General features: G+C 48.1%; 1 long non-coding RNA gene across 1 annotated transcript; it reads left to right on the forward strand.

Moving 5' to 3' along the window:
* The first annotated feature begins 294 nt into the window (after nucleotides 1-294).
* LOC121082060 lies at nucleotides 295-866 on the forward strand. Its single transcript, XR_005825886.1, has 3 exons — nucleotides 295-390; nucleotides 523-601; nucleotides 696-866. It is a non-coding gene; the product is annotated as an uncharacterized LOC121082060 (long non-coding RNA).
* Nucleotides 867-10,983: the final 10,117 nt, after the last annotated feature.

The raw sequence follows: 10,983 nt of genomic DNA on the forward strand, positions 1-10,983 counted from the left end.
GTCAAACTTTTGTCTAAACATGCTTGCCTGCCTCTCAGATTCGCTGTTAACACCGAAGTCCTTTAACTACAGATACTCTGAGCTACCAGTCCTTAATAGCAGTGTTTCCTGTGATGTGTTCCTATCTCTGTGTGCTGCTTTACTCTAGGCTTGATAGCATGTACAGGATTATACAAGTCATTTTACCCTGTGGAGGCTTTTCTTCATCTATTGTCATCATAATCTGACACTTGGATCTTTTTGTCAATGTTCTTCTGCCTCTAGGCTGTGAACAACTTCCACAGTGGAACCGGCTACACAACAGGGCTCCATAAGGAGACTCAGCAGCAGCAGCGACAGCCGCCGTCACCGCCTGCACGACCACTTGTGACTGTGACACCTGCTGCTCAGGTGACTGCCACCAAACTTTCTAAATCTTCCTCTCTGTCAATCAGCGGTCTGTTAAGTTTTATTTCAACATATGCTTTTGAAATACAGTATTTATTAGAGCTTATTTTCCAACTGTTTGCATTTATTCACAAGGGCTTTCCGGTTCCTGTAGCAAGACAACCGGCAGTACCATGTCTTCTGGGCCCCCAAGAGCAAAAAATACCCACACCTGGTGAGTGACCGTAACTTTAGAATTTCTTCTAAAAAAATTATCTTCAGATGAACTGAATGGGATTTATTTCTTTTTCCTCTCCCCACTCCAAAAGGTCATCCGATGAGAGCCAGTGCAGTTCGCTCAGCAGGTGGCAGACCAGGCTGGGGACTGTAAGTATTTCACAGAAATTCAGTCTATGACGACTTGTAACCTGTTAAACCAGGCTGTAACACCTACATTACTTCTACAGTAGCTGATTTATAATGAAATGCCTATGCACAGATAGCTGTGGAGAATACAAGTGGCAATTCATTTTTAAGTGGCTCAGCTTGAGTTGCCTTTAACAAAGGGGATCTGTGCTTGCAGTAAAACGATTACAAATCAAACTCCAGTATGTGACCCAAAAGTAGACTCTGAAAAACAAACGCTTTTGGAGGAAACCGTAAGTATATATCAAAATTAAACATAATGACAGGACAAGGTGCAAAGCCACCCTTTCGAATTACTGGCTGGATAGGGCTGAAGAAATTGATTTCCCAACTGAAGTCAGCCTCCAACATTTGATTTTTAATGACTTAGTGATGGAGCAAATTGTTGGAAGAGTCAGTGCTGGTTTTTTGTGACCGTTTTGAATTTCTTTAGTCTAGTCATCTCAAATAGCCAAGCTGCTTTCTCTCCGTTGGAGAGAGAGGAATCTGTTTTTGCTGTTATTGCCATACCAGTTAGTTCTTCCTTTTGGTATGTATTTGTTATGGATAGATTATAAGTGTGCATCGTGTTTATAAAATCTTAAAGATAAATCAAAAGAAAACGCAGCATCCGTCCCAGAGACACCTAAAATTCTCAGGTTCAGTAAGCAAGGAAAGAACAGTTCAGGGGCAAGACCAGGCCAAACAGATCATCACGAGGCAACAACCTAGGAAGCTTATGGGGAAGAATTGAAAGGAAGTTTGAGAGAAGCTTGGTTAATATCTGTGCAGTACTTTGAAGCTCGGAAGTGTGAAGTAGGAAGTGTATGGAGGAGTGGCAGAGGAGCCGTGGGCACCTGGCACCTGGGAGATGGGAGTCTCCTTTAAGCATGGGCAGCCTCTGCCCACAGTCACAAAGCTGAATGTAGGGGGAGAAGCCTGAGGCAACTGCTTGGGGTGAGGATGTGGAAGGCAAGTGGGAGGATCCAGAAATGAGGGTAGGCTCAAATGGACAGGAAGCTGCCAGAAAAATGCTCAGGTTGAGAACAAGAAGGGCTCGCCACCGTGCTCCCGCTTCATTCACATTCCTCTTTAAAATCAGGGCAGAGTGTGACAGTGACACGCGGGTTTGGGTTTCTCTGGAAGTTCAAATGGAGGACATCCACGTAGCACACGTACCCAGAGGACTCAGGCCCCAACACTGCCATCATCAACAGCAGCCTTTGTGCCTGTGCCTCCACCTCCCTTGCATCCTCCCCCACCCCAGGCGCTTCCTTTCCCGCTGGCGGTACCACCACCACCACTACCTCCTCAGTTTCCACCTGGTCAGCCTCCATCTGCTGGGTATACCCCCGCCCCGCTCCAGAATATCCCCCAGCTCCTGCAAACATGTCATCAGCCAACAGCACAGCCAGCGACTCATTCAAATACCCTCCCAGCGACACCAGCACTTTCTTTATAGGATCACAGGGTCATTTAGGTTTAGTTGGAAAAGACCTTTAAGATCGTTGAGTCCAGCAGTTAACCTAAACCTACAAAGTCCGCCATTACAGCAGGTCCCTAAGCGCCACCTCTACATTTCTTTTAATACACCCAGGGATGGTGACCCAACCGCTTCCTTGGGCAGCCTGTTCCAACGCTTGACAAACCTTTTGGTGAAGGAATTTTCCCAAATATCCCATCTCAAGCTCCTGTGGCGCAACTTGAGGCCACTTCCTTTCCTCCTGTCAATTGTTACCTGGGAAAAAAAGAGACCGACCCCCACCTCACTACAGCTGCCTCTCAGGTAGTTGCAGGGAGCAGTGAGGTCTCCCCTCAGGCCTCCTTTTCCCCAGGTTAACCAACCCCAGTTCCCTCAGCTGCTCCTCACAGGACTTGTGCTCCAGAGCCTTCAGCAGCTTCGTTGCTCTTCTCTGGACACGCTGCAGCACCTCGGTGTCTTTCTTGTAGTGAGGGGCCCAAAACCGAACCCAGTGTTGGAGGTGCAGCCTCACCAGGGCTGAGTGCAGAGGGACAATCCCTTCCCTGGTCCTGCTGGCCACCGTCTTTCAGGCAGAAGCCAGGATGCCGTTGGCCTCCCTTGTCTAGGGAGGAGTTTTACGGGAACAACGGAGACTTCAAAAGGAGTAAGTGTTTGGCTCCAGGAAGTTGCACGGGTTTGCGCTTTGGTATTTCGTTAGCACCTTGGACTGCAGTTACACTAAAGCGCATCTGGCAGAAGCAAAAATGGCATCGTGTTTTATCCAACAGACCTTTTCATTGCAGATGGTAAATGTGCAAAACTCAAGCAAGACAAATGGAATTGTAGAACTTTCCCTAAATCCTGGGGGAATTCTAAACTCGTTTTGCTTGACTAGGATGTTCATGTTTGGCATTACATGCAGTAGACATTTTCTCATCTTGGCTGTGTTTTGTATTTTGGTGTCTGTTTGGAATAAATATCCAACTATAATTGTAATAATGGTCAAACTGATTTTAACAGGGAAAAGAAAAAGTCCAGACCCGAAGTGTTCACAAACACTTCTTCTATGGAATTGGTGGCACGTGAGGAGTTTCAGGAGGAGCGCAGGCATTCATTTCCCAGGTAATTGCGTTGCATGTCCCTGATGGAGAAGCAGATTGTCTAGAAGAATCAGGAGGAGTTCCAGTCCACCTCTCTATCCTGAGGTGGGTTGGATAGTTCAAGGGACGAGCAGTGATGGGAGCTCCACATGTAGGTCCCTAGCTCAAAGATGGCAGGGATTACAGGCGACTGATAGTTATAACTGGGCAGCAGTTGAGAAGGAACGGGTGTCTCTTTGCCAGAGCTTCTCTGTAGTGACATCCTTCGCCTCCTGACAGCCCTGAGGAGGCTAGAAACTGGACAGGTGTGGATTCCTGCGCCTCCGTGCTCTGAGTGTAACTGTTACCTCAAAGCACTTTGGAGGAGATACGTGAGAGGAATTGCCTTTGTTGCCTCTGTCATCTAATCTCGCACAGACGGATTGCAACCTGGACTGCAAACTGGTGCCTTTTGCTCAGATTCTGCTGACATCCTTAAATTTTTCTTACAAATTAAAAGATCAGACTTGCGTAAGGAAATCTTAAGTTGGAGGAGGAATGAATGTATGTGGAATAACATGTGAAGAAAAATCTAAAGATAGCTGCTGTCTTCTGTCCTTAAAAAGCCCTTGGGCAGGAATCTGAAGAGCTCTCTGTAGTAATGCTGTCAGTATCTTTCCCAGAGTAGTGGCATTCCGTCAGCTTACTGGAGACTGAGTTTAGAAGCTTTTAGCTAGGATTTTTCTTGAAATGCAGTCACTGGCCTTGGTTGGAGCTAGAGGTATGTGCAGAATTTGGCTACCACTGGCTAGAAGTGGGGCATTTTGCATCCTGTACAAATTGCCAAATGCGTAGTGAAGTTAAATAGACTAAGCTGGCATTTTCAAATGGAGCTTTACTGCCTCCAGGCTAAACCCTGCTTTCCTGACAGTTGATACTGCGCTGTGGCCATTAAGACTCACTTGTTTTGCATCTTACGGCAACAAGAGTGATTTGCGCTGCAGGTGGATGCTGGGTAGCGAGACATCTGCATGTCCATGTACCAGCAGAGACCAGTAGACACCCCTGAAATCCATCCATAGCTAGGGTAGTCCATGCGATAGAAGTGAGTGGGAACAGACTTACCCTTCCTGCGTGTTTTTACACTACCACAGCAGCAGCTGTTCTGGCTCGTAAGCAGAAACCTTTACATGCCGCCGTGCTCTTCGGTTTGCAGCAGCGGTATATCAGCAGCTGAAAGAAGCTTTGACATAAGCGTATGGAGAGGAAAAAAACCCCAACCCAAACAAATTTGGGAGAAAAAAGAAAATGGTGTGAGTGATTGTTTTGAATTAACTTCATTCATTTCCTTTGTGTTGCGTTTTGTTTTTTAAGGTCCAGGTCTCCCTGTGCCACTTCCTCTCGCTCTAGAAGTTCGCATACCTACTGCAAGTCAAGATCAGGTCCTTCCCACCCTCGCTGCTGCTCTCAATCATCTAGCCGTGACCCCTCTCATTCCTACCCACGATCACCACCATATCCAAGAAGAGGCAGAGAGAAGAGTCGGGGCTGTCATTCTAGCTCAAGGTCACGTGGTTATCCCCGCTCGAGGTCAAGGTCGCATGGCTCTCCCCGCTCATGCTAGTGGACTCACCCTTTCTCTCGTCTTCCCTTAACTGAACATTTTTGGAATAAATACTGCGGATACAGAATTTAAATAAAAGCTATTTTATGAAGCATTACAAAAGATGACAGTGTGCACCTCGCCCGTTACGACTGGACTGCGCCCTTTTTACCTCTTGGCACTGGTTCTACCAGAGGAAGCCCCGTCAGACAGTGAATAAAAGCCAGTTACAAAAGGAACCATCATTAATACCATGGAGGAGTACAACAAGGACAACACTGTGACACCCTGAGATGTCCCCTCCCTGCGCTGTCCCTGCGGTGCGGGCAGCCACCCCCGGCAGCCCCTCAGCCATGGCCACGGTCACACAGAACCTCACCGGGGAGCTCATCCGCATCGTCCAGGGCACCCTCATAGTGGCCAGGCAGTACCAAAAGTTTCTGCAAGTAATGATGGCCAAGTGGCAAGAGGTGGTCTGTAGTGGGACACACACCACGCACACCACCACCCCACAGCTGTCTCCCTCCCCCCCGCCAGGAAAGAGGAGCAGCAGGAAAGAGGAGCAGCTCTATCCAGGGCTGCTGGAGCCCAGAGGGTTTCCCCAGGGCCTTAGAGTGGAGCTGCTGGGGACAGATGCGCACATGGAGAAGATGGCAGATGGGGACAAAGACCAAGGGGAGGACATGGGGCCAAGCAGAAGCAGCCCTGTGCAGGTGGGCAGAAGGAGCCCAATGGGGATGAGGAAGAGGAGCCCCATGACTCCAGACAGAATCAGCTCCATGGGCCTGGGCAGCACCATCCACGTGGGGCCGGGCAGGAGCACCCCAGCAGACCCCAGTCTGCAGCATAATGTAACTTCACTTAAAATCTGGTCTTGGTAGGCAGATCCTACCCTGATAAACATTTAAAACAAACAAAAAAAAAAATCAAATCTGTGACAAGGTATAGGTGGAGCACCTGAACTGGTGCAAGGCAGCAATTCTCTCGCTGATATCCACACATTGCAGAACTGTTGCCATCACGACCTTGAAATAGTGAGCCATTAACGTTAACTACTAGCAGCTTGTGAACCTCACAGTCAAGGTAGAAAATAATTTCCCACTGCCACCTTTTTTTAATTTTCTTTTATGTTTTAAAGTTTCTGATTTGATACTTTCTGATGTATTTGAAACCTGTGTCATATCCTGCGTAGTTTGTGACAAGTGTGTGGCAGATGGGACTTGTCTGCTTGGAGAGGTAGTGAGATGGAGAGTGGAGAATGGTTTTATGGCACAAGTGTAGAAGTATAAAAAGGGATTAAGAGGCTTGTGTACCTTGCTGCCAGTTCAGTGGCATGAGAATTCCTGTAATGACAAATTCCTTCTGGCTCTGAAGGAATGAACGTGCCAGCCTGCTGAGTTCCCAACCAGAGCAACACTAGCAACGGATGTCGTTCCCAAATGGTGAGGTGGTTGTAAGCTTCATCAGTAGTAGAAGCTGTGGAGAAAGTCACGAATCACCTGCCGTTCTGCAAGTCAAGTGCTTGGCTCTTTTGTCACTAGTGTTGATTTAAGGGTGCATTGCTTATAAATAGCACTTGACCTTTGTAATTCTTCATACTGCTAAGTTCTGGGTGCCATCAGAGAACCACTGTGCTGTGAAGGCCCTGTAAACATACGGCGATGTTTGTGTTTATCCATTTTGCCTTCCCTTAGATGATGTTATTTTGTCATTTGAAACCTTAGTGGCAGGATTTGGGGCTTTATCCTGATCAGGCATCTAAGGGCCAGCTCTCAGCTGCAGCTGCAGCATAAGTATTCAGGTGGTTTGAGCACCAAATGAAACTTCCACTTGGCTGTCATTTTGGCTTTTCCCTTCCTCTTAATTTTTATATTTTAATTAAGAGTATTTGGCTTCCTTACAGAAAAAAACCCCAGTGCTATCCTTGTCCTGTTATGATAAGGCCCTAATCTGGAGGGCAGAAAGCTGAGACCACCAGGAAGATGTTGAGAGGAAGGGGAAGAATGTTAGAGCCATGAGTTGGGTGTTCTGAGATCTGAGGAGATGGAAAAGGTGCCTCCCAGGTAGCTAAAGGGAAGCACAGGAGAGCAGCTGGGAGCCAGAGGTGTGGTGTGGGCATACGGAAGTGCTACGCTGTGGTGTGTTAGGCAAATTACTTTCAGGAACTTTCACATTTGTTGTCATTTCCCAGGCTCCTGAGGTGCAGGAATGCTGGAGGCAAGAAGCTGCCAGCATCAACTACATGGAGAACGAACACTTCTATCTCCATTTCACTTTCCTCACTTCTGTGTTGCGGTGGCAGGGCAGTACAGACCCTGACCCGGACCCGACCCTGACCCTGTGAGTACGCAGGCAGCTTGTGTGGCCAGTGCCGGTGTGGTTCTGGCACAGAGGATCAAGCTCTTCATGCTTCAGAGCTGTCAGGCTGACACTCTTCAGCACTCAATGAAGCTCTAAATTACAGCTAAAGGAAGACAGAAGTTTTGCTTCAGAGCTTGATAATGTCATTCTGATCCATCCTTTTGCTTGTTCAGTGGCTACAGAAGGGAACCACTGCCTTGGTAGGAGCATCCATTGAGTTCTTCATGTGTGATATTAGAGGATCATTGTGTCTGTTTATGCATGAGACCATTCCAGTAGGTGATTTGAAGATGTTCACGTGTGGTACATAAAACCTTTGCCAGTAAAACAGTAAATCCACGCAGTGGGGTCTAAAGCACACAGATCCAGTGCGATCCTCCAAAGAGCTTTGAAAGTGTCTCCCCAAGGGTACAGACCTGGCTGTTGGTGATTCTGTTGAACTGCCTTTTATAGCAGGTCGCTTGGAGAAGTTGCTATGTCAGAAGTCGTCTTCTGGGGGCCAAATGCTGCAAATGGTAGAATGTTTAAGGAAGCAAATGAATAACCTTCAGACTTGATTTTATTCTTTTAACAGATTGTACACAAATGGGAGGCCTGAGCAGGCTGCCTTTAGCAGGGGAACGTGACCTGACTGCACAGGAGGCAAGGAACTCTCTTCTCTCGCTGACCATGAGCCCTCAGTTTCAAGGCAGATGTGAAGAGGAATATTTGACCCGTGGGAAATGCAACTTCAGATACGTAACCCAGGTGGGACTGCCATGTGAACCCTGTGATAGGAGCCGTGTATCCCAACCGTGAACGTAGAGGTTGGGCCCAGTTTTTAGCTTGGTTCAATATGAACTCTGCTGACTGATTCTGTGATCAAGAGCAGGCAAGTCTGCCCCCTGAGAGGATGTTGTCGTGGGTGGAAGGGTTGAAGTGCAATGACTGCGTCAACAAACAGGTGGTTTGAAAAGTCTTTTGGGCAAGGATCTGGTACGCTGGTGTAATGCCTTTTCCCTTTACAAAGGTGTCCAGTAAACACAAGTGTTCCTGCATGTGTCCAGTAGCGCAGAGACCTCTGTACTTTCTTTGGACTGATTGTTGTGTAAGATCTGGGGGTTTTGGGACAGTTCTGAAAATTGTTCAAAAGGTGTCTTGAATGTTAGGTGAAATGGGTCATCACTTCCATAAGCCTCTAGCCTGTAAAGAAGAGCCATGGATGTAAGGAGATTTTCTTCTTTTCTCTTTTTATTGTTACTGGGAGGAAAAGCGGTGATTAACTATTGACCTGTGATACCCCCAGGTGCAGACTGTGCAGTGCATTTGAGGTGGATCACTCCTGTACTGCCAAGACTGAGCCCAGACTCCTCGATGCTTTGCACACTGGCACTGGAAGTCCTTGTGCAGCTGTGGGTACTGGCTTTCTGTGCTGCAGTGTGAAAAACACAAAACACTGGGGTTAAGGTTTGCAGAGAAGTGGGAAAAAGTTGATTATTTTGTGCTAGGAGGAGAATGTCCTGTAGTTTTCAAACTTTGCACCTCTCCACTTGGAATTTAAAAGCTGCTTTTAACTCGGCTGCTATGTTTCAGTGGGCGGGAAGGTGTCTGGTTGTCACAGATGATGCGTCCCATCAAGAAGGATCTTTCCCTTCTGAGTTGAACTTTCTTTGCTTGACGTGGAAAGTGCCTTAAGCTGAACAATTTCAGTGGCAGTGAAGGAATTACATCGACATGGGGATTTAGCAACAAACCCAAAGGTATGTCGTCTTACATTTCAGTATATGATTTTTTAAAATCAGGATTTGCTGGGTTTTGAGCAGGAGACCCATTTTGCATGTGCCTACATAAACCCCATTTTCATGGATAGATGGCATGCAGTATGTTTTGTGATGTGATACTTAATTACGTATAAGCTGTTCTATGCTGTGCTCTTCTGGGATTGTCGTAGTCCTTTGAAACGCAGCCCTGTGCATCAAGGGGGCAAGCTGTGTCACCTGCTTTCCCCCACAACATAGAGCAATGTAACTGTCATAAATACAGGCTGAGCAAAACTAGTTGAGAGATTTGTGGGCTACTGTTAACATCACAGTGGGCCAGGAATTAGCCCATGCTTACTAATAAGTTCCTGTATTTTAATTATCCTACGCCACCTGAGAGGCAGGACAGTGTCAGGGCACTTTCCCAGGGAATAAAACTGGACATGTCTGCTTCTCTCCGAGGGTCCCCTATGTACAAAGCATCCTTCAGCACAATCTGGGTGCTTGGTGTTCTCAAAAGGACCCAAAGGGATGAAGTTCACTCCTGCTGCCTGCGTGACAGCAGGAATTATGTCTGCAGCTGTGCTTCTGCGCACTTCGAAACTGCCTCCGTTTCTTTGCTTAGCCAGCCAGAGAAAAAAGCCAAAAAACCCTAAGCTGAGTTGGCAACAGTGTCTTGCTGTCCTCTCTGAAGGAAGTAATTTGCCATCATCTCGCAGCTTGTCAAACGTGCACCAAGTGTGAAGAAGAACATGACGTGCACTGTCCTAAGCTCTCAGCAGGTCAGGTTTTGCTGTCCTCTGGAAACTGTCTAGCTCTTCAGTTTTTCTCCACGAAGGACACATTGTTTGGAGTAGTGATGAGGTGGCCCCCCAGATGCCCCAGCTTTGTTTCTAAGTGCTATTAAAGTATTTTGCCTCCTGAAGAGACTGTGTTCCTCATGAGGAACGGTTACTTCTCAATAAAGTGACCCCCTTTCCGTCTAAAGGGATGGAGCTTGAGACTGTGGAGGTGGAGGTGCTTGGTGAGGGAGGCAGTCAGGCAGGGCCAGTCTGGGGTGCGCAGCTGCGCAGGGCAGTGACGGCACCCGTGTGCCTGGCGAACGCTTCTCTCGCAGTGTCGCAGGGAGAAGGTGTGAGGGTGCTGGGAGAGAGCCGGCGCCCCTGGGAATGACAGCAGCTAAAGGTGAGGGCTGGCTGCGTGGGCAGCAAAGGGTGAGCCAGCCACTCCCTTTGCAAATGCAGTGGAGAGGGAGGGAGCCCCTCCATCAGCGCAGCAACGTCTGCTGGGGCAGGGCCGGAGGCACCGGCGCCCAGGGCAGGGCTGGCAGGGGGTCTGAGAGAGCCACTCCGCCACCCCCTTGCTTACTGACCCTGTGGGGAAATCGCTTCGGGGGCAGCGATTAAAAAGTGCGTGCAAAGTTTTTAGGTCCAATTGGAACACTGAGAAGGGGTTCGGGGCCTTTCTCAGAGCGCCGCACGTTGCATGGTCATGTGTCATACACAGGGTTGGTGACTGGTTTCTCGCTTCTAATGCAAACGCGTACGCATCCTCAGTAGCACTGCTGAAGTGTTTTACGGACTACGCATGCTCCCCAAGTGGGATTTTGGCCTCTTTGGGGCAGAACTATTTCAGTTAGAGGTCCCCATCTCCCACTGCCACCATTATCTTTGTCCTATTTTAAACTCATTTCCTGTTGATGTCAGTGGATCCCAAGACCTGATCAGCTTGTGTTCTCTTGCAGCCAGAACTTTCCTCATTGGAAGTCTTCTTCCTGCGCAACTTAGATAACGGTGCTCTTTTCACTACCTGCTCTTTGTTTCTCACCCCTGCCAAGGCTGCCTCCCTTGATGAGAAGTCCCTTCATTTGTAAATACTTCAGAGAGTGGGTCAGCTCGGTGGAGGTGTCACCTCGACAGAGGGGAAGGTGGAGCCAGAGGGGAAGGTGGAGCATCAGGTCTCTGCATG

Source organism: Falco naumanni, unplaced genomic scaffold (genome assembly GCF_017639655.2).
Source record: "Falco naumanni isolate bFalNau1 unplaced genomic scaffold, bFalNau1.pat scaffold_235_arrow_pat_ctg1, whole genome shotgun sequence".
Lineage (NCBI taxonomy): Eukaryota > Metazoa > Chordata > Aves > Falconiformes > Falconidae > Falco > Falco naumanni.